Source organism: Harpia harpyja, chromosome 13 (assembly GCF_026419915.1).
Source record: "Harpia harpyja isolate bHarHar1 chromosome 13, bHarHar1 primary haplotype, whole genome shotgun sequence".
NCBI classification, from domain to species: domain Eukaryota; kingdom Metazoa; phylum Chordata; class Aves; order Accipitriformes; family Accipitridae; genus Harpia; species Harpia harpyja.
Window position 1 is genome coordinate 29,968,245 of NC_068952.1, and position 20,278 is coordinate 29,988,522.

The 20,278-nt window shown below is 46.0% G+C and overlaps 1 long non-coding RNA gene across 1 annotated transcript; it reads left to right on the plus strand.

Annotated features, from left to right (window-relative positions):
- Positions 1-1,300: 1,300 nt before the first annotated feature.
- Positions 1,301-20,072, plus strand: LOC128150524 (uncharacterized). The gene is made up of 5 exons (XR_008238078.1): positions 1,301-1,498; positions 4,653-4,798; positions 18,221-18,279; positions 18,727-18,789; positions 19,792-20,072. It is a non-coding gene; the product is annotated as an uncharacterized LOC128150524 (long non-coding RNA).
- Positions 20,073-20,278: the final 206 nt, after the last annotated feature.

A 20,278-nucleotide genomic window follows, 5' to 3' on the forward strand; every position in this document is an offset into this window, starting at 1 on the left:
CTACTCATCTCAGCTTTTCTTTAAATGGAACTGTTAGTCCTGTTGATGTGACCTAAATCAGCAATGTCCTGCATAAGAAAGAGAAATAACTCTCAGTCCCCAGTGCCTCAGAAACACTTGTCTGGATTGACAGAGTGAGAGTCTGTTTCCAGAGTCTCCTATAAAAATAGCTGGTAGCAGTTTTCAAAAGTCTGAATTGTCTGGGTTTGGGGTTTTTGGGGTTTTGGGCGGTATGGTTTTTTTGGATAATTTTATTTTTAAGGCAAAACCCCCAAAACATTAATTATGTCAGCAGTGTTGTTTTTAATTTAGCACCTCCCTTAAAGTGATTCCCAAGGTAGTTTTGGGAGTAAAGCTTAATTTGTCTAAGTCTTTGCACGCGCTGTATAGGGGGAGAGCTGGAAGAACTCCTAAGACTTTTCCAGACCTTCGGAGCTTCTTTGAAAACCAGTAAGTCCCTTTTCCCCTCAAGCTTTATGACTAAATTCTCTCCCCAGCATTGCTGAACAGAGACCTTTACATGTCTGCATTTACAGATGGGCTCTAAACAGCGTAATCACCAAGTTCTCAACACTCTGAAGAATGGGACTTCATTTGCTCTCGCCATCGCTCCTTTTCTCCATAAATACATATATATACTTAATACCTCTCAGCTCCAGTGTATACAACCAGTGGTTATTGCATCAGTGAACGTTACAGATCCCATTTTTCCCAGGGCAGGGCCCTTAGCGTGCACAAAGACACAATGCAGGAAAGATTAATATCAGCTTCTGCTTTGCCATTCCAAGCCCCTGCTAACTGTAAATAATATTTTAGCAAAGATCTTGATGCATCATGATCTATTGTGTTGCAGCGATGATGCTGCTTGTTATGTCTTTAGCAGTGATTTATCATCCTCTGCAATGACACAAATCACGGATGGCTCATGACACTCCAGGATGTATGATCTCTTAGTGGTGGCAGTGATGAATTCTGCGCTTAGATCATAACATTTTGAAACCTGGGATGTGGAGCTGATCCTTTGCTTTTTACTTCTAAAAGGTACCTAAAGCAATAAAATCCTCTCTTTGTTAACAATACGTCAAGTAGCACATCTCCCCCTTTCACGACAGCTCAATACGGTTAATTTTGGCTAAGCCTCGAAGGGTTATCAGGCAACTCCAGATTACTCATTCCTTTTGCTTTTCCCCTACTACCTCCTAACCTTTAATGTCCTCCTCCTGCATTCTGGTCCCAGGGACATATTTTGAAATTCTGCTGCATGTATAATGAGTATAAAATGTTCCTCTAGGAGCTGGAGAAAGCTCAGATGTTTGGGTACAGTAGGCCCATTCCGACACAACAAGCCTACGCTCAAGCTGTGATCCCAACAGAGAAGAAAGCGTTTCAGGTCTGAGCTGCTCTCATCCAGTGAGCTACTGCCGTATCAGCTCCGCTCCGAGGAAGTGGAAGTACTTGCTTTTATTTATTTTTATCCTGTGGCATCGAAATGCCCCAGGTAAGAGAGGACAGAATGGGGGGGGAGGTGGGGAGGGGTGTTGAAGGTTCTCACTCTTCACTGCTGGGTCCCTGCTGCTGAGACAATGCGCATTTCTTTCAGGCAACACATAAATTATTGTGAGAATGCAGGTTTTCTGGTTTTAGCGTTGACAAACTAGACATGAATGTCAAAGGCAAAAAAAAAAAAGACGATGACGAAAAAAGAAAAAAAAAGAAAATCCCCAACAAATCACAGGGAGCCAAATGCTGCCCTTGGTGACGAGCACCTGAGGAGCTGCTCTGGCTGTAGTTGGGGGAACCTTCAGGCTGCCTTCGCCCTGGGTACGGCTGGAAACCTGGGGCTGAGGGCTCACTCCAGCAGCCAACGCTCCCCTGGGCTCAGGCTGAAGAGAAGGGGCCCCTCCTGGCCTCGGCCCCCGTTGCTCTGCCTCTTCCCAGAAGCGATGGGGAAATCAGCCACCCCTTCCTCACCGCCCCCACCCCACGGAGGACTTGGACAGGAGCTGGCCAGCCATAAAGCACCGCTGGTGGCTAAGGCGAGGGTGCCCCGCTGCCCCTGCTTCCCCGGCGGCCGGGGCGATAAGGCAGCGATGGTGCCTTGCGGCCGGAGAGGTGCTGGAGCCCTGAGCCAGCCGCTCTCTGCGGGGACGATGGCCGCACAGCGGGGCTCCGTGCGCTCCCGGCGCCCGGGTCCCCTGGGGAGGAGCCGGAGCAGGGGAGGGCAGGCGAGGGCGTCCTCTTCCAGGGCTGCGGGAAAGCCAGGCAGGGTGGCTGAGGTGCCCTGAGCCCCTCGGCCTCGTCCTCAAAGCCTGGAGGCTCCAAGGTGGCTCGTCACCACTGGATGGAGCAAAAGAGGTGGGCGAAGAGAGCCGAGGAAGCCTCCCGGGATGCTGGGCTGGCTGGCTGCCTGCCTGCCCTGGCCCCGGCCCCAGCTCGGCTTCCAGGGAAGCCGTTAATAACGCGGAGCCTGCTTCCCCCTCTGCTAGCGGGGACGGGGCCCCTCGGGCTGCCCCCCTGCCGCTTGCCGCCCAGCCTGCTGGCCTGCCAGCCCCCTCTGCCGCAGCTGCTGCCGGCGGGCGCCAGCTCTCCAGGTGCTCCGTCGGCCGGAGACGCCCCGACGGCCAAGAAGTCCTCGGCCCAGGGACCTGCGCCGGCACCCGGCGCGCTCGCTCTGCCGAAGCAGCCGCCCGTCTCGGGGAGGGCTGGGGATCGCGTCCAGGGTCTGCGCCACCCCCCCCTTGCAACCTCTTCCCGGCCCAGGAGACGGACGGCGAGTTCCCCGACCCCCAGGGCCGCCGCTCGGGGCAGCGGCAAGGCCGCTCACCACGACCCCCGGGCAGTGATGGAGGCAGCTGGAGGAGCACGAGTGACCGCGCGGCCTCAACACCCCCGGAAAGGAGATTTCCTATTATTTCAGCGTAGTGCCGGAGCCCGGGCAGGCGGCTCCCGCTCCCCAAAGTGGGAAACGAGGAGGGCGTTGCGGGCAGCAGCGGCACCCGGGGGCAGGAAGGGTGAGGGAGCGGGACGTAGGCAGGCCAGCCCCAAAGCCATGTCTGCTCAGGTCTGCCCAGAGGATTTCAGTGCTTGCCTCCAGCCCACCTCTGCCGGACACAACCAACCTGGTTTCCTCAAAGCTGTAACATGGTCATACTGGGCGGCATTTTGCTGATACACCGTATTGTTATCAAATCTCAGAGCGCTGACGTTTTTTCCTACTCCTTCCATCAAAGTCCAGAAGTCCTAAGCCAGTCAATTAATGTAAGAACTCATTTCACATGAGAAAAGGGCCCTATTTAAGGAAGGAGCTTTTTTTCCTAAAACTTAGCAAAACAAGAACCGTAATTATCAGCCTGAGACAGCCAAGCATCATGGAAAATTTTACCTCAAGTGGTGAATGTTCAGCCAAGTTAGGATATAACAAAGCAAGATTTTAGAATAGAAAATCTTGGGCAATCCTGCTTATAGTCTTCAGTGCTCATTAGTGCCTGTGTTTTCTGCAATACTGTAATTCATTCGATATCACGATATGATATTGCCGCAGTAGGCAATGTTGTCCCCTAAGAAGAGAGTTATATTTAGCAAGAAACAAATGTATTATAACATAGGCTACATACTCTGGAGTGGTCAGCTATAAAAACACATAGCGACCCTTCAAACTGAAGCCTTCCTTATTACTAGTCTTAAATGTCCAGGTCCAGAAAGGGAAACGTCTCCCGGTGGCTTGCAAAGGTGCGAGAAACCATTTGAGATACACCTTCTCATGGTGTCACATTTCTTCACTTCCCAGTGCATAAATGTGGTTGTCACTGAAATTCTTAACAGTGGGGATTTTACACATACAATGAATTTATCACATATAGTGCTCTGTAAATATAAATATGTATTTGAAACTTAAAGAGGTCCACCAAGAGCAACCTTATATCTTTTAGTATGTAATACTTTACAATATGCTTCTATTTTATATTCTTTCTTTACAATAAACGTATTTCCATACCTCATATTTTACCAAGTATTTTCAACTTAACCTGTTGAAAATGTTGTAAGAAGGGCCATGCAACTAATTAGGTTGTTGAATGTGTATATTGAAAGTATGAATAATTGGATTTGATAAGGAATTAAAAAGAGTTAGACTGACCAAAACCAGACAAGAATTAAAAAGGAAATCTAAAAGTCATTTGATTCAGGTGAAGAAAATGAAACATCTTCCTCAGCCAAAACAATTACAACAAAATAATTACAATAAAAAATATTAATGAAAGCCAAGGGATGTAAAAGCTGGGATGACAGAACAGGAGAGAAGTGCTCCTGGGAGCCAGTATCGCAGCAGCCAGAGCAGTTTTGTTAACGTGGAGGGCTCAGGTTTAACATTCAACATTCTCCTGTGCCCAGAAGAGATGTGAAGACGCACCACAGCCCTGTTCACACAACACCCTGGACACAGGACTACAGGTTTAATTGAAGCCAAGTCTCCTTGTCTTCAGCGACTGCTCTAACCACTGTGCTACTGAATAGAAGGGGATCCCTTGTCCTCGGTTTTATAGGAAGCCTTCCCCTTTTTAACAGGTGCCTGAATCTTTTGACTATGCTGAAACAGCCAGCAATGGAAATTATGGGACTGGTTTGTCTACCATGTTCTGATGTATTTCTTTCAGCTGAAAGTCTCTGGCAAAATTGACTTGAATTTGCAAATATGTTTGAGCTGCCCTGAAGTATCATTTATGGAAGCACCTGGTATTTTCCAAAATATGATATGATGATGATGATGATAAAAGTAATGATAACAGCTGTTATTGTTCAGGTAACTCTACCAGTATTTTCTTGTTTCTTCTTTTATATGACTTTTTTACTGCTTCCTATTTCTTTACCTACCTGCAGCATATTATTTTACGTATATTTTCCTATTTATTTTACTTCATCCTTTCCACTGCCATACATGATAGTGCCTCATGGCTTCTTTATATATCCTCAGGTGCACAGTCCCACGACTTCTTTTTATATTGTCTGGGCCAAATCCTTCACAGTGTTACTCCAGTTTCCCTCAGGTGTGATGCCAATGAAATCGAGCTACATCAGCACAGTTGTGCAACTGTGCAAAAAGCAGAGCCCTTACCTGTTTAATGCCTTGATATATTATTTTGTTTTGTAATGTCTTTCTCGGCACATGTCTTCATTTACAGTTTCCTTTTTTATTTCTCCGCACCTTGTTTTACAAACCTGGCTTCTTTACATTCGGTAGCCATCATTGTGATCTATCTGATCTAGACAGCTGTGCCGAGACAGGGGATTTTGAAATATTACTGTAAAAAACTGGAAGCTTTTTGCCACACTTGTATTCATTTTAGTGGTTATCACTGTAACAGTTAACAAAAGACACAAAGACATCCATACCCAAAACACAGCATATGAAGATTTAATTTTTTTTTTTTTTAAATGGCACATACATTTAAATAGCTCCTACTTTTCCCATTTGGCAAGGCCATTGTTGTGGCTAATGTATGTATTTCTGAAAACAATGATACATTTCCAATAGTATCTTCCACGATTTTTTTTCAATGAGCAATAAAGGAGGTTGAGGTGGGATGTGTTTTATCCCACCACATTATATCATTCCTCTTTTTCCTCTTTGTTGGATGGCAATCAGGAACCCTCATGCCAAGCTTGGGAAGCAACAGCATCTGGCTCCTTGGCAGATTCTGCAGGCGGTCTTGTTGCCAGCCTTTAAGCTGTGTCTGGGTCTGCTGCATGGTTTGGCTGCAGATGGGCTCTCTGGGTTGCCTTGTGCTTATGGGTGCCAGTTTTGGCTTACCTTTGATTCTGAGGACTTTACTCATTTTTATTCATTTGTGAATAAGGACCCATCCAAATGCTTCATGAAACCAATATCATAGTGTACCGATATTTAAAATGAAAAGGAAAGGAGGCTGTTTGCCTTCCCCCTCCCCTCCCCAGGATGAAACATTATAATAGCATCTGCAAATGGATCTGGATCTATCAGTATTTCCATTATAAATCAGAGGCTTACAGCTTAGCCATGAATATTCCTCCCAGAATGAAATGCAATGCTGCCGCTGATATCAAAACAGCACTGAAGGTTTTTTCAGACCACCTAGGCATTCCCACGCTCACTTTCCCTTCCTTCAAGGGGGATCATTTTGAAGTCTAACGTTGAGCATGTGTCTAAAAACATCTGCATGACAAAAAAATGCTTCTCGCTGATGTTTCTGGACGCTGAGGTTCAATACAGTTTTGGAGCCACTTACAAGAACAGTGCCTAGGCCTGGAAGAAAAGCTTCAAAATCAGAGACTCGGTGGACACGGAGGGAGCTGTGGCTGTGACCACAGCCTTCCTGCCTCTCCGACCCGCAGAACCCCGAAGGCTGGGAGGGTGCAGCAGGAAAGCGCTGTACCCGTCTCCTGCTTTGGCACCTGCTTTCAGCTCCTACAGGTGTTGCTGGTCAGACCCAGTTCGGCCACCCTTCTGCCCAGATTTGGGCACCCAAAGACCCCCCTGGCAGGAGCTGCCTCTCCCAGAGAGGATGGGGAGAGAGCGGGGCGCGGGGAGGCTGTGCTCCCTAATCGGAGGTGTCAGGCTGTTGTCAGGGGGGAGCCAAGTGCCTCTGCCCAGCCAGCGTGTGCGGATACCGCCTAGCACAGATGGTGGGGGGGGCTGCCCAATTACCAAATTAAGCCTTCAAAACACGATGTGACTCTTAGCATTTTGGAGGAAACCTTTCTGGACCCTGGACGCCAGTGCCTGCACCTCCGCATGCCTGGCCGGCCCAGGAACGGCTGCTTTCAGTCATCTTGGGATGGGTGCCTTTGGAGCAGCTTCATTTTTGGGGAAACAACCTTCCCGCTGAGCCAGGGGAGGTGCAAGAACCTGGCATCCGGGAGAAGTGGGTGGGATGGGGCTGGAAGGAGCAAGGGAGTGTGAGGAGCTTGTTGGCACCCTATCAGAGTGTGCATACGGTAATATAGGTGATGGTGCTTGGGGACCAGGGCACTTCCCCCGCCTACGATTGGGTCCTCTTGGTCATGCTGGATACTGGGCAACGCTGGGTCACAGCTGTCTGTGCTGATTCCCAACATGACCCTGTTTCCCTGCTGAGTGCTTCTAAGTGAGCAGAGCAGCCTCCGAGCAGCCAGCCAGGCACTGAGGACAATGCACAGCAAAACCTCTCCTAATTACAACAGGATCCACAGGCAGAAGTTCCCGTACCGATAATGACAAAAGAAAATTAAAGTAAAAAAACCAACAAGACTTTTTCGAAAGGGTATTTCTATTTTTCTCTTTGCTATACGAAATGTAAAACACCACCCCACGAAATTTTATCCCTATGTATATGTTGAAGGAGTCACGTCAGTGACACATACTGTTACACGAAATCCAACTAAACATAATGCAACATTCAAAGCAGCAGTGTTCTGGTGTCCCTCGCTTCCTTTTTTAAACCTGTCTTTTCTGTATTTAGGAAAAAGGTTTCTTTCCTTTCCATGTTTCCCTGCAGTCTATAGACAGTCTCTGCACATGATTTATAACAATCTTTCTTGTGCAATATCTTCCAAGAGTCATCTTTTTGCAATCCTTTGTAACAATCTTTCTTACAATCTTATGTTCTTGCAGTCTTTCTTAAATGAATCAAGGCAGGATGTCAAATATGTTGGTCTAACGGCTGGCACATTTCTTTGCCCCCCCCCCCCCCTTTCTTGTTAGCAAGGTAGGGAAAAAAGTTAAATCACAACAAAATTGTTACAGATTCTCTTTTGCAGGTTATTTGGGGAGGGGAAGTGGCTGTGTAGTGCTTAGTTGGGGGCTGGGGTTAAACCACGACAAAGGTGAATCGCTTCCCCAGGACAACATTTAAAAGGAGTGATGCTCCCGGTTTGGTGAAAGACTTGAACACCCGTGCAGCTCCAAGTATGGGAGGAAGCTACATGCATTTGATGAAATTACTTGCCTTTTAAATTAAAGCGCTTAATAAGTTTCAAATGTCAGGTCTTATTTTTGCATGTAGGTCAGAACCTTGTCTAAAGTTCATTTCTTTTTTAGGTTGGTAAGAGCGCACATTACAGATCAAAATAATAACCAAATAACCAGTTAGGCTCCTTAATGTGAACCTCTCCCCTCTCCTGCATGAGTAGTAAGAGAATTCATCAGGAAATCACATACTAGCATTAAAAATACAAGCTAATATTATCTCCAAGAAAGACTCCAACATGACCAAAGACTGAGGGTCCAAATAACAGAGCAGGTTAAGTGCTGAAAAACAGGACTGGTGAATATTTGTTTAAATTCCATTTGAATTCTCATTCCATGCTGTGTCTTCTGGATATATCCTTAGGGAAGTGAAGGTTGACTATTGTTGGAGTGGTTGGCTGCTCTTTGTAATGTCCTTATTCACATAAAAACCACAAATGTTTATGTGTTCACGGTGTATTTCCTTGTTTACTGTTCTCTTTGACAAGTTTCACCTACCCAGAGGGAAACAGAAGGGGTACTGTGTGGTTTAGGTGATCAGCCCTCAATACTATGAGGGGTGAATGGCAAATAGGAAACTGTCAATTCAAACAGCTCATAAATAAGGCACAAGATGAAAATCATGAGTCTAAACCATTGACAGCCAAAAGCAAAAATATACCAAAAACTTAACGAATATGCTCAATGCAGTTCCAGCTGGTCCATCAATCATTCACCAACAGAAGTGCTACAACCGTGGCAAATAATATTTAAATAAATAGTATTACTATTGCTAGCCTTGTTGTGCATGACTCCTGTCTTACAGAGGAGGGTTAGGCAGGGATCTCCTGCCCTGACTTTAGAGCAGGTCAGAGATGCTCCACAGAGATGCGTACTGGCCCACTCTGTGTGTCCAAAGCCACCTCCTCCATCTCAGGTCATTGCTATATAAGAATAAAAGTACAGGATTCAGTTATTGCTGAGGGTGGTTTGCTGTGGATCTAGGTGCAATGGTTCAGAAAGGCATCTTTATTGCTGTCTCACTGTTCAGTTTCTAGTGGGCCAAGGAGCACAGTACAAAAGCTGTCATCCCACTTGGCTCTCATCACTCTCGTTTTTGGCACCAACAGCTGAGGCCAAGGACTGAATGAGCACAGGGGATGAATCCTGCTCTGAAAGCTTGCAGATCAGGACTGAGGCATGTTGGAAGATCAATGTGAGATGCCTGCACATCTCCTTCTTGCATGGTCCTGTTCTCTGGGTGAAGAAGGGAATTATGATCCCGTGGGGCTAAGGGTTCTTCTAACAGTTTTGGCATTCTCACTAATGGTTTGAGAAGGCGGTCAGGTTTAAAAGCTGTACTCCAGGAAGGGGCACTTCAGGAGAAGATTAGTCTTTGGGCTAAAAGCTGCCCCTTGACTTCTTGTCCACAGGTAATTTTTTTAAGGAAAATTTGGAGAAAGCCCATGTCAGATATTTCATTCATTCTTTAGTTTGATTTGCAAGCCCTGCTTTGCACTGCTTTGAACAGTCATCCGTAAAACATTTAAACAAACACCTTCTTACATTTTCAGTTGGGCCTATGTTTTCATTTCCCTTCTGCGGCATTTTACCTGCAAACTTAAGGCTCTTGCCATTTGCCAAGACACATCCTCAACTCCTCACTGGGCAACAATGCATGCACACATGAGCAGCAGCTGCTCCTTTATGTGCCTGGAACAAGCAAAACTTGGAAAGTCGGAAGAGCCATGTAGTGCAGCCCGATGTATGCAGAACCAGGGTATTTGCCGCACAGCAAGCCAGCTATGTACATGTTGGCCCCGCAAAATGGCAGAAACCCTACGTGCCTCCTATGTCTGCCCATTTTACTCTGCTTTCCAGCTAGGGCAAGGCAGCCCTGCATGCATCAAGTCTCTGCTGTGTCCCCCGTCCGTCCTGACCAAGGAATGGAGGTAGGGGACAAATCCTCTGCTCTGGCTCCGTTTCCTGAAGGAGAGGAACCATCAGCCAAGAACGCAAGTAAAACAATTGAAGTAAATCTTCAGGTTTCAATAGTTTTTTTTAGATTTCCCTTTTCTACTGTGTAAGCTGTCTCTTGTTTTTATTTTCCACAGGTTTGGCAAACATTTTGCTTTTACAGCTCAAGCTTTGCCCAGTCACCGAGCTGCATATAGGCTTTGCTTAGCTTTTGACTTGCATGTTAAACAAGAATTAGGAAATAAAAGAGATATTATTAGGGTTTGGACTTTCTGGTTTTGGAGACAACAGGAGCTTTGCTGTCTGCTGCTGGCAGAGGAGGACGGAGAGCAGACTGCTTCCTTTTACCATTGTAACCCAGTAAGTTTGCTCTTGAACCCCAAACCAGGTACGTGCTGCCCATCTGACCTCTTCCACAGCTTTGCTTTCAGTCCCTGGCAAGAAAAACCCTTCCGTTACGTTGTGCAGCAGCAAGATAGGGTCCAGGATGTTTAAATCCTCAATACTTTCTGTATTTCCTGACAATACCCAATTCACTGGGCCAAGATTTGAATACACATCTTCCTCGCACCATTTCACAAAAGGCTTGGATCCCAAGAATAGGAGAAACCACTGCAATACAACAAGGACATATAAATATGAATGTCAAACTGCCCCATCAATGAAATGCTTTAAAATGCAGGGAGTGCCATGGTGCAGTGGGCCACAGAAACACAATGAAATGATAATGAGGACAAGCGGAGATGAAGACCACCCACCAGTAGTTTTATGACTGTGACTTGGAACGACAGTTCTCAGTGGGGCCATTGCGACTGGATGCCATTGTCATTTTTAGCACATGCTAAAGTAGCAATTGTGCACGGACATTTCAACTGTTGCCTCTGACAAACAGCAGCCAGACTATTTATGAACAACCCCCAACCCCATTCTTGTGCGTTTGGCTGCATCTGTAGGTAGGAGAGAATGGAAGACTGCTACTTTGTTCTGACAGGTTTTCCCATAGTCACTGTCTGCTACTCCTTGCATACGCTTAATTTTCTGAAGAAGAGAAATTATTTACTCTGGCCCCTTCTTAGCCAGCTCTCCAGCATTAATCTTCTCTTACGCAAGCTTCTGCTTAAGCTGTAGTGGCTTTCATGCTCCATTGCGTTTGCCCTCCTTTCCTAGAAAAAACCTCAACATTCAGAATTACAGTGTCAAAGTACACTTTTCTAGGACTTGGTTGTACCCTTAAGACACAACTTGGGTTTTGGAGCAATGAAGAAGATGAGGGAAAGATGAGGCGCGAGTATGTTCCTGATATGTTGATTCACCCTGCCGGGGAGGTGTGTGTGCTGGATCAGAGCATCTCCCAGGTGTCCTGGCTTAGGTTTCTGCCTCTCCATCCCCAAAAGCTGCCACTCACTTTCTTGGCAACTCTCACCAACACCTCACCTCTAGTATAGGGCACAGGGAGCGCAAACAGGGTGTAGGACAATTTTCTCCCACCCAAATTCCACGTCAGAAACAGTTTGGCTCAAGATCTAGGTAAGCAACAAGTCTTCAAAACAATAATCCAAATGCAGATCTTTTCTGTTTTGTAACTCTGCTAGAAAATTACCAAGTCACATTCAAAGAACACAGCCTTTTAGGTTTGCTCACTGTTTCATAAATATCTGTAGATTTCACAGCACCCTACCAGCTTGCCTTTAAGTCTTATTGTATGAAGAAACTCATCTGAAAAGCAGTTGATAACTAATATATTCTTAATCTTTCACTCTTGAGATCCTATCATAAAATGTGTAGCTGAGGGAGGCTGTTCACATTAATGTGCCACCATATCAGGTCATCACTCCCAAAGCTTTCATCATGGGATGTCACTGAAAGGTGCCACCTTCACAGCCAAGAAATGCCTAATTTATCCATTAAGCATTCCTTCAGTAGTCATTTAAAGTGAGCATGATTGTTTGGTTTTTGTTTTTTTTTTCATTTTCTATGTTTCACCAAGAAGACAGCTATAGCATGGCTCAGAAAATAAGCACTCATGTTATTCTCAGTGGCCTGTGCAGAAAAATATGTTTAGTTTGCATGCACATGGTGGTAGAGGAAGCTGACTCAGAGCGAGCTGTTGGTAGCAGGTGCTTCTGGATGGTCAGATCTAAGGGACTGCAGGAACACTGAGACGTCTCCAGCATGGAGCAGAGCATTGCATGTCTGGGTGCTGTTCTAGGTGTTGTATAACCCCTTTATAAAAAGATGGGGAATTATGTACTCATCCCCGAAAAAAGGGGTGGGAAAAAAGGGAGCTAGAGAGGGAGAAGGAGGGGAAGGGGGATGCATGGCAAACAGAAATGCACAGCTGAAAGCACAAGGAGACAGGCACAGCGCACCCAGCTTATTAACACTGCGGAGGTCATTGCACATTCAGGCCTGGTTTTATCTTGCCAAAGCTTTGGGAGGAGATCTGAGACACCTCCCTGAGACATACCTTAGGTAACCTATGTAGTCAATGGAGAGATAGACTGGAGAGCAGCAATTTAATAAGACAGTTCAATAAACCTCAGCTAAGAGCCTCTTCTGGAGCTATCTATCACTTTCTGTCCAACCTTGAAATGTGGGGTCCTACACTGTCACAACAGCACAGATATGGAGCAGGCAGCCAACTTCCCTGGCTCGGCAAGCTTCTTATCAAAATCTTCATGAGACTGACAATCACAAAATACATAGTGGGAAGCTGAGTGGAGCAGGAGCTCCTGGAGCAGCTCGCAGGCAGGTGGTGACCATGGCTCTGCAGGAGAGGTGTGCTCTGCTTCTGTGGCTCCCCTGTACAGCTCCTGTGCTGCGCCAATAGCTCAGGACTGGCAGCAGAACTCTTGAGCCAGAGGACTGTCTGCGTAATCCAGACTTCTGCTTCTGGAGATAAGAGAGCCAAAAAGGCCTGCACCATGAAGTTGTGCAGACCAGCTGCATACCCAACCCAATCCCATCCCACTACGGAGCAGAGGGGGCCCTGGACAGCAGATGTCATCTCCTGCCTGAGCACTTCCTCATCGCAGCTTTCCAAGGCACAAGGTAGGGAGGGGATGTCCAGTGATTCTTTGCCGTGAACGAGATTCTGGTTTGTAGATCTGGGTGGGAAACTCAGCCTTTCTGTGCAACACAACTTTCCAGCTATAAAGCCACTGGATCTACAATGGCTGTAGAAGTGATTGAGAATAGCACAGGAAACTGGAATTTCCCCTCACTCTTGGTCCTTGAACTCACCACTCCCTGTACCATCCCACGACTTCTCTGAACTTTCAATCAATGAGTACTTTGGTTTGCAGTGGAAATGCGGGGCAGGTATATGGCGGTGGTCTTTCATACCTCATGGGATATTTGCTGTTGTGTAGAAACAAGAAGAGTCACCTCACAGAAAGTTCAGCAGAATACGCTTGGCAATAGTATTGACATTCTTTGCCAGGCATGAATCCTCAGACTGATGTTTCCAGATCTTAGAGCCCCCGCTTCCTTTTCTGCCTGGTTAGTTAAAAGCTTCTCTATGGTGCTAGCCTAAGTGGGATCTCAAAAACTCACAAACATGCATCAAGGACATACAGCAAGATCTCATAGTGTGGGCTGTCTGGAGTCCCCATTTGACAAGATTTCCCAGTCGAGGCACATGTTGGTGAACTGGCATGTGCAGCAGTGTGCAGGAAAATTTCTGGTAGAACTGAGAAAGGAACTCAGTGACTTTGACTTCTTCTCTGCCTTAACCCTCGGTCCTCCTTCCCCTTCATCCCTCCTTCTCCCTGAATCTCCGTTCTTCTTAATGCCTCAATGGATAGATTCAATAGGCCTTATCAGATGAAAGAGAGAACACTCGTGGCTGGAAAACACTGTATGTTTAAATTCAGCATAGCTGTGAGAACAGGCAACAAGAAATGGGATTACAAACAGTCAAGCAAGTTCACACATGTTAGTTATGTCCAAAGAGAGTTGCTCTCCTTTGTTACAGTGTGCTCCACTCATCTGTGCAGCTGTGCATCTGGCCTTTTGTTTCTCTACCTATTCTCATAGGTGACTGTTGTAATGAGGAGTGACAGAGACGAGGAGCTGATGAGCAGAAACCTCCTGGATGGGGTGAAGTGTGGGACTCACATGAATAAGGCACTTGAAGCAAAGGAATCTAGAAAGATATTCAAATATATACGAATACATAAATATTATGAACAATACTATCATGTCAGCCCTGCTTTCCAGTAGACCTCTGTATGTATTCAGCCTCACATTGGACCCGCTAGCAAATCTCTCCTGTTTATTCTGTGTGCATCCAGATACCATGGCGGAGATGACACAGTAACTCTGTTTGAGCACCTGATCACCAGTGTATATACCTGGTCTCTCGTCTGGACTGTGCTGAGCTTCTCCGTGTATGGTACAGCTTGTTCTCCGTATCAAGCACAGACCAAGCGACCTAGCGCAGTATTTTTCAAACTCTGCGGCTGATCTCTAAATGGTGGGTTTGATACCTTGTAGGGGAGATTGGAGGCCGGCTGCCAAGGAATGTTTATTTTTTGTGTTCTTGCCTAATCATTGTCACAGATGATTCAGCAAGAGCAGAACCACCACTCTGCCTGAAAAAAATTCTGCCAGGGCTTGCTCTTGTTCAATTTGGAGTAGAAATGAACAAAAAATATATAAAAAGCCATCCTTGTGCTCCCAGAGGGTACTTTTCTGCATTTTGAGGGAGGAATATTGAGCTAAAATTGGAGAAACTGCACAGGTAGAAACATTCTTAACATAATGAATGGCTTATGTAAACCAGGAATAATGTTGTCTGGGGTATATTTTGCTGTCTGCAAAAACCCAGAGACCTAACAAGTACCTGCAATTCCATGTCTTGATGTTATTTAGCCAATTTTCCCCTGCCATGAGGAGGTCAACAGTCATGTACCTTCTGTGTTGGACACTGTCAAGCCTTGTTTACTGTCATTATAAGGTCCCAGGAGAAAGCTGGTGAGTTTTTGGCAGTTTGTGGCAGAGGAGAGAGCTACAGCTGCAGAGCAGTTGTTGTCATAACACCTATTCATCATTATCCCTCCCATCATGAATCACCTCCTGATAACCAACCCCTCTTTGTTTACATCCATCACATCTAGAAAACCTGTGCTCGCATCCAGGAATCACGTCTCTACCTGGGAAAACTCTGGCTGGTTTTGTGCCAGTATTTCTTCCCCAAACCCAGAAAATTCTCGAAGTCTCCCTGCTGAGAGAACAGGGACAGCTTTTCAAATGTTTTGTTCACTTCCACTTAAAATTCAACCAGAGTATCTAAATTAGGAATGCTGCTACATTCCAGCTCAGAAAGCTGCAGTGCTCTGTTACAAAGAGGGACTTCGTCTCCTCCTCATCATCCAGAAGTCCGTCTTTCTGGATCGTCTGGTCCATTCGCCTAGGTGGAAAGCTTGGTAGGGGGCCCGTGTTGTACCCCTCCTTCTGTGTCTGGTACAGTGTGGAGCACCATGTCAGCGACGCACTAATACACAAGAATAATCAGCTCATCAAATCAGCTTCATCAGTTGGAGCTCGAGAGCACAGCTCCGCTGCCCAGCCCTGCAGACACGCAGCCTGCCTCACCGCTCCATCTGCTGCAGCCGAGCAGGAGGGGTCTGCCCATTCGGCTGTTCACGCAGAAGTGCAAAAGCCCGGGACACGGGGGTACTTCGAGCATGTGCCATGTTCCTGCCTGACACATGTCACCAGGGGACTGCTGCTCCTCCCCTGTCTCTCGTACGTAAGACCAAATCCAACTCCAGAGTGCCAGCGATGAAGCCGTTAGAGCGAGGTTTTTGGCCACTAACGATTTCCCTGGTATTTGTGGGGAGGGGAGCGGGGTCTGGTCCAGAAATTCTGCCTTGCATCCCTATCGCAAGGTGGACTCCAGGAGGCCGACCCGCGCTGCTGGTAGGTGGCCCCGCAGCAGGGACCCTCGCTAGAAGAGGTGGCAGGGCAGAGGCTGCTGGAAGGTGGCTCGTCCCCACAGCAAGCTCAGGGCTCTGTGGTCCCTGTAGTTCGATAGCAGAAGAGCGGGACACCACAGGTCACGAGTGTCACAGATCTGTTCACTGCTTGGAATTTCTGAGCGAGAGTATTTATGGATAGCTCTGGAGTTATTTTTATGGGAATGGCTCTGTAACTAAGCACTTCAGAAAAAAATCAGGCCACCACGTAGATGAAAAGGCAGGTGGAGAGGGCTTCGCTTGAGCGTGTCCAGCTTGGAAATGGATGGGTGTAAGCACCTAGCAGGCGCTTGCTATGAAAATCCCTAGGGCCGGTTATCTTCACAAATGCTGTTCTTCAAACAATGATGAATAATAAACACATGTATAAATCTCTTAGTCTTTGGTATTGCCAAGGGTCTGTGCAGAAGTATCTGTTGCTTACACTCAAGTTCTCTCTCTTTCTCTCTGTGTATTTTTAGCATGGATGGAGATATAGTCTCAGAAAATGTAATGACATGTGACATGCAGGATTCATATGTATCTAGGCAGTATGGGAATGTACCATGTAGGAGGAGATGTAACATACTGCTTGGCTTCTAATACCCATTACTTAAGCATAATAAGGCCCATTATGGAAGCAGATAAGGGGGCTCCCCATTGCGCCTAAGCATTAGAAGACATATGTTTATCCCGCACCCGTATTCTCCCTTTGCTTTATGTCATTACATTAAAGTTGATTCATGCAATATTGCCTGAAGATTTACATTGGCTTGTCAAAAATGCTCTAGGCGTTTGCCTTCAGAAGATGATCGGTTTTCGCAAGAAAACAATGATCAACTTGATTCCACCTCTCCCATGCCATTAACAAACACCTGCTAATGAGTCCAATTGGATACCAATGCAATACTATGGCAAATAATCTAATGTTCAGGAAAATTTCTCTGCTGATTTTAAGAGAGTCAAAAGGCAATGTTCTGTCCTGGAGTTACCTTTGTAACTCTAACAAGATGAGACAGTGAAGTTTTGCCTTGTAAGTGGTTCTAACGACATGTTTTCCAAAAAATAGCATGTTTAAGGAAGCATTTAATGTCCACAGTATCTCTGCCACTGGGAGGAAGTGTCTCAAACAGAAGGGATCAGCCTCTTCCCTCCCTTGTTTTCACGTTGCAACCTAGTTTTAACGGGAGCTGTAACCTGCAAGTGGATACAGAAAAGGGCTGGAAAAGGATCTTAATATCATAGTTCAAGCAAAAATGTGCATTTTCCTAACCAAGGTTTGGATTGCATTGTAAGGATAGACACTAGAATGGTTGACAGCTTTAACAAGAAAACTGTGACTGCAGTCCTAGTGCAAACCATACATCTTGTGAGATCAAGTGGAATGCTCTGTACAGATGCCAAAAAGAGCTGAATTTTTAAAGCCTGTTTTTTTATTAGTAGTTAATGGTGTATATTTAGCACTGAAAAGATCATTTGACAGCACATCAGTCTTGCCAGATATATGAGTAAAAGGAAACTCAAAAAACCACATATGTGGGGGGTCTTTTTTGTCTGAAATTTTAGGAGGAACCAACCTACCAGATGCAAACTCTGCTGAACTAGATGGAAAGACTGCCATTGATTTCCACGGACTTTAGATCAACCATAAGGAGAGGAAGCAAAATGCATGCTAGGATGTTTCCTTGGTTATTTGCCTGTCCTTTTAAATGCTATATGTGACATTTTAAAGTTCAGGTGTTAAAAAAGGAATGATAGCTTCATGAAGGGTTTGTCAGTGAACTGCAGAGTTTAGAAGGCTGTTAAAAATATGAATATAAATGTCTCTGTGCATACACACTACAGGGACAGAATTTAATTTAGCTGGAGCTGGTGGTACCTGACACTTTCTGCTATGAGAGCCTGTTTTCAGTTTTCTATAACTTTGCCAAGTTTTAACCATTCAGTGTCTACCTCACACTGAATATTTTGCATCTCTTGATTCCACCAGCAAGGTGATAAAAAGCTACCCAGTATCGCAGAATGGAGAAGGCAATCAGGGGATCTGGCCACACAGGAGAGGGAGTAAGTGACAGTGAGAGAAGCATGCGGGTGGACAAAGGAGGGGACAAAGTGAAGTGGAAGGTAAATCAGATGGGGGCAGCCAGACATGAGAGAGAGTGATGGGGTGGGGTGAAGGGCTAGGCCAGCAGGAGAGGCAGCCTGGGAGAGAAACACAGGAAAGGGTGAGGAATAAAAGACCCCCAAAGCAATCTGAGCAGTAAATCCTTGAATCACGCATTTATCTTCTTTAGTTTTTGTTTTTTTTTTTTTCTTTTTTCCCCAGGCTAAAGAAAATGATTTATGCAGCACCAAGCATAAGGGGGCCCCATTCTCCACTGGCTGGTATGCATTGCTGTGAGGAACACAACGGCAGCAACAGCAAAGACAGGAGAAGATGCCTGTTGTCATTTCAAAAGCCCTGGGAATGACTCATTGGTCAGACTGCTCCCAAGAAGAAAACTTGCTTATCGCAACTGTTGGCTTTCTTTTCCTGTTGAGATTGCAGTTTTTATATTCATTTTCCAAGCACTAGGAAGAGGCTATGGGACCTCAGAAGAAGGCAGAAGAGCGGAGAGGGGAAAGGGAAGGCAAGGGCTGGGGGGGGAACAGACAAAGACACACAGTGAGGAGGGAGACAAAGCACAGATGAGGAAAGAGAGCAAGTGAGGAGATGCAGAGAGGGGAGGAACCACCAGATGGGGGGCAAAAAGCCAGATAATAAAATCTCTCAGCATTTGTTACTCTACCCCAATGTATGTGTATGTTCCCTGTGCCAACATTTCTTCCTAGAGGCCTCTTCATCTCCAGGGTACAGCGATGAGTGCAGCAGGTGCAGGAAGGACAGCTGGAGAGGTAGGTGGTTAGATGCTGATATGTCAAAAGATGTACTCCTGTACACTATGCCAGTAGAAATGCTTGAGGAAAGTCCTGATTCCCGTGTTCTCTCACTCTGTAGCTGCTAGGTTTAAAGCCTGATTTCCACGCAAGCAGCAGACATTTCCTTGTCCAGTGACGATGGGACCAGAAGCCAGCCCCACCTGGGGCAACATGAAAGTTTCCCATGTTGAGGCCCACCGGCACATTGCATATCACATCTGTTTTGTGGAGCTGTTTACGTGAGGTCCCACTAACATGCACTCTCTTTCTCGAGCAGCCTGTGTCTGCATGTGTCCCTGATCCGCAGATTAATGATAAGATTATGCTTGTGGTAGCTGCCTTGTTGCACTGCTGCCGGGAGACAGCATGTAGGCAAGGAGGCGTCCCTCATGCTCTAACAGCATGTACCCATCGCAGGCATTTGTGTAAGGGAGGTTATTTTGGACGTGCAAGGAATCACATGATGCCAGCATAAATGTTTCCGGGAGATGTTGCTCTTCCTGCATCTGTTCCGAAAGGGAAAAGGAAAGGGGAAAGGTAGAGGGAGGCTTCCAGCCAGCCCCATTAGCTTTTGCAAATGAATTCTCTAACAAACACAGCCTTCTCCTCGCTGCATGAATTTTGCACACAGGGTGCACCAAGTTCATGGGCATGCCCCTGTTCGTAGCTGCCTGGCAAGGAATTAGGGCAAAAAAAGAGAAATACATAAAAATGCCACCCTGGACTTGTTGATAAACAGGTTACTTGGAGTCTTGGCTAATCATTTTCTCTGATGGATCTGTCACCCAACCTTAATGGCATTGTCTCTGTGTGTGGCCGCCATAGAAAAAAGATTGGTTTTTTTCTGTTTTTTCCTGTTCAGAAATTATCCACACACACTCCCTAAACATTTGATGGGTTTTAGAGTGTGAGGCTTTTCCAAATGGCTGCAGAAGCCCTTCTGCAGCTAATTTATCTGTGCGTATATTTATTTTCTAGCAATGACACCATTCCCCTGATGGATGCAATCATCTGTGGTGGTTAGGCTGCTTTGCGTGACAGGACCCTAAGTGATGACCAAGAGAAGAGGAGAAGATACAGATGTATGGGTGGAGTGGAGGAAGGAGGTCAGGCCGAGGGACTGCTGTGGTTTAAACACCTCCCAGTTGTGAAGAGGTCATGGCTTCTCCTGCTTGTCTCACTGTTCCTTTCACAGATAGTCTGGTGACTACAACCACCACCACCACGACCTTGCTAAGTAAATAAGGTCCATAACACCAGCAGAAGGAATCAGTAGTTTTTATTCACTAAAATATGTGGTTGTTTTTTTTTTTTAAAAAGCTGTAGTCACACAGCTGTAGTCTGGACTCCCACGTTTCAGCTGTTCCCTCTGTCCACAGGCAGAAGTAATGCGTCACTTTCTGAATTGTTTCTTTAAAAAAAAAAAAATCGGTTAATCAACAGCAGCAGTAATGCTGAGTGGAAG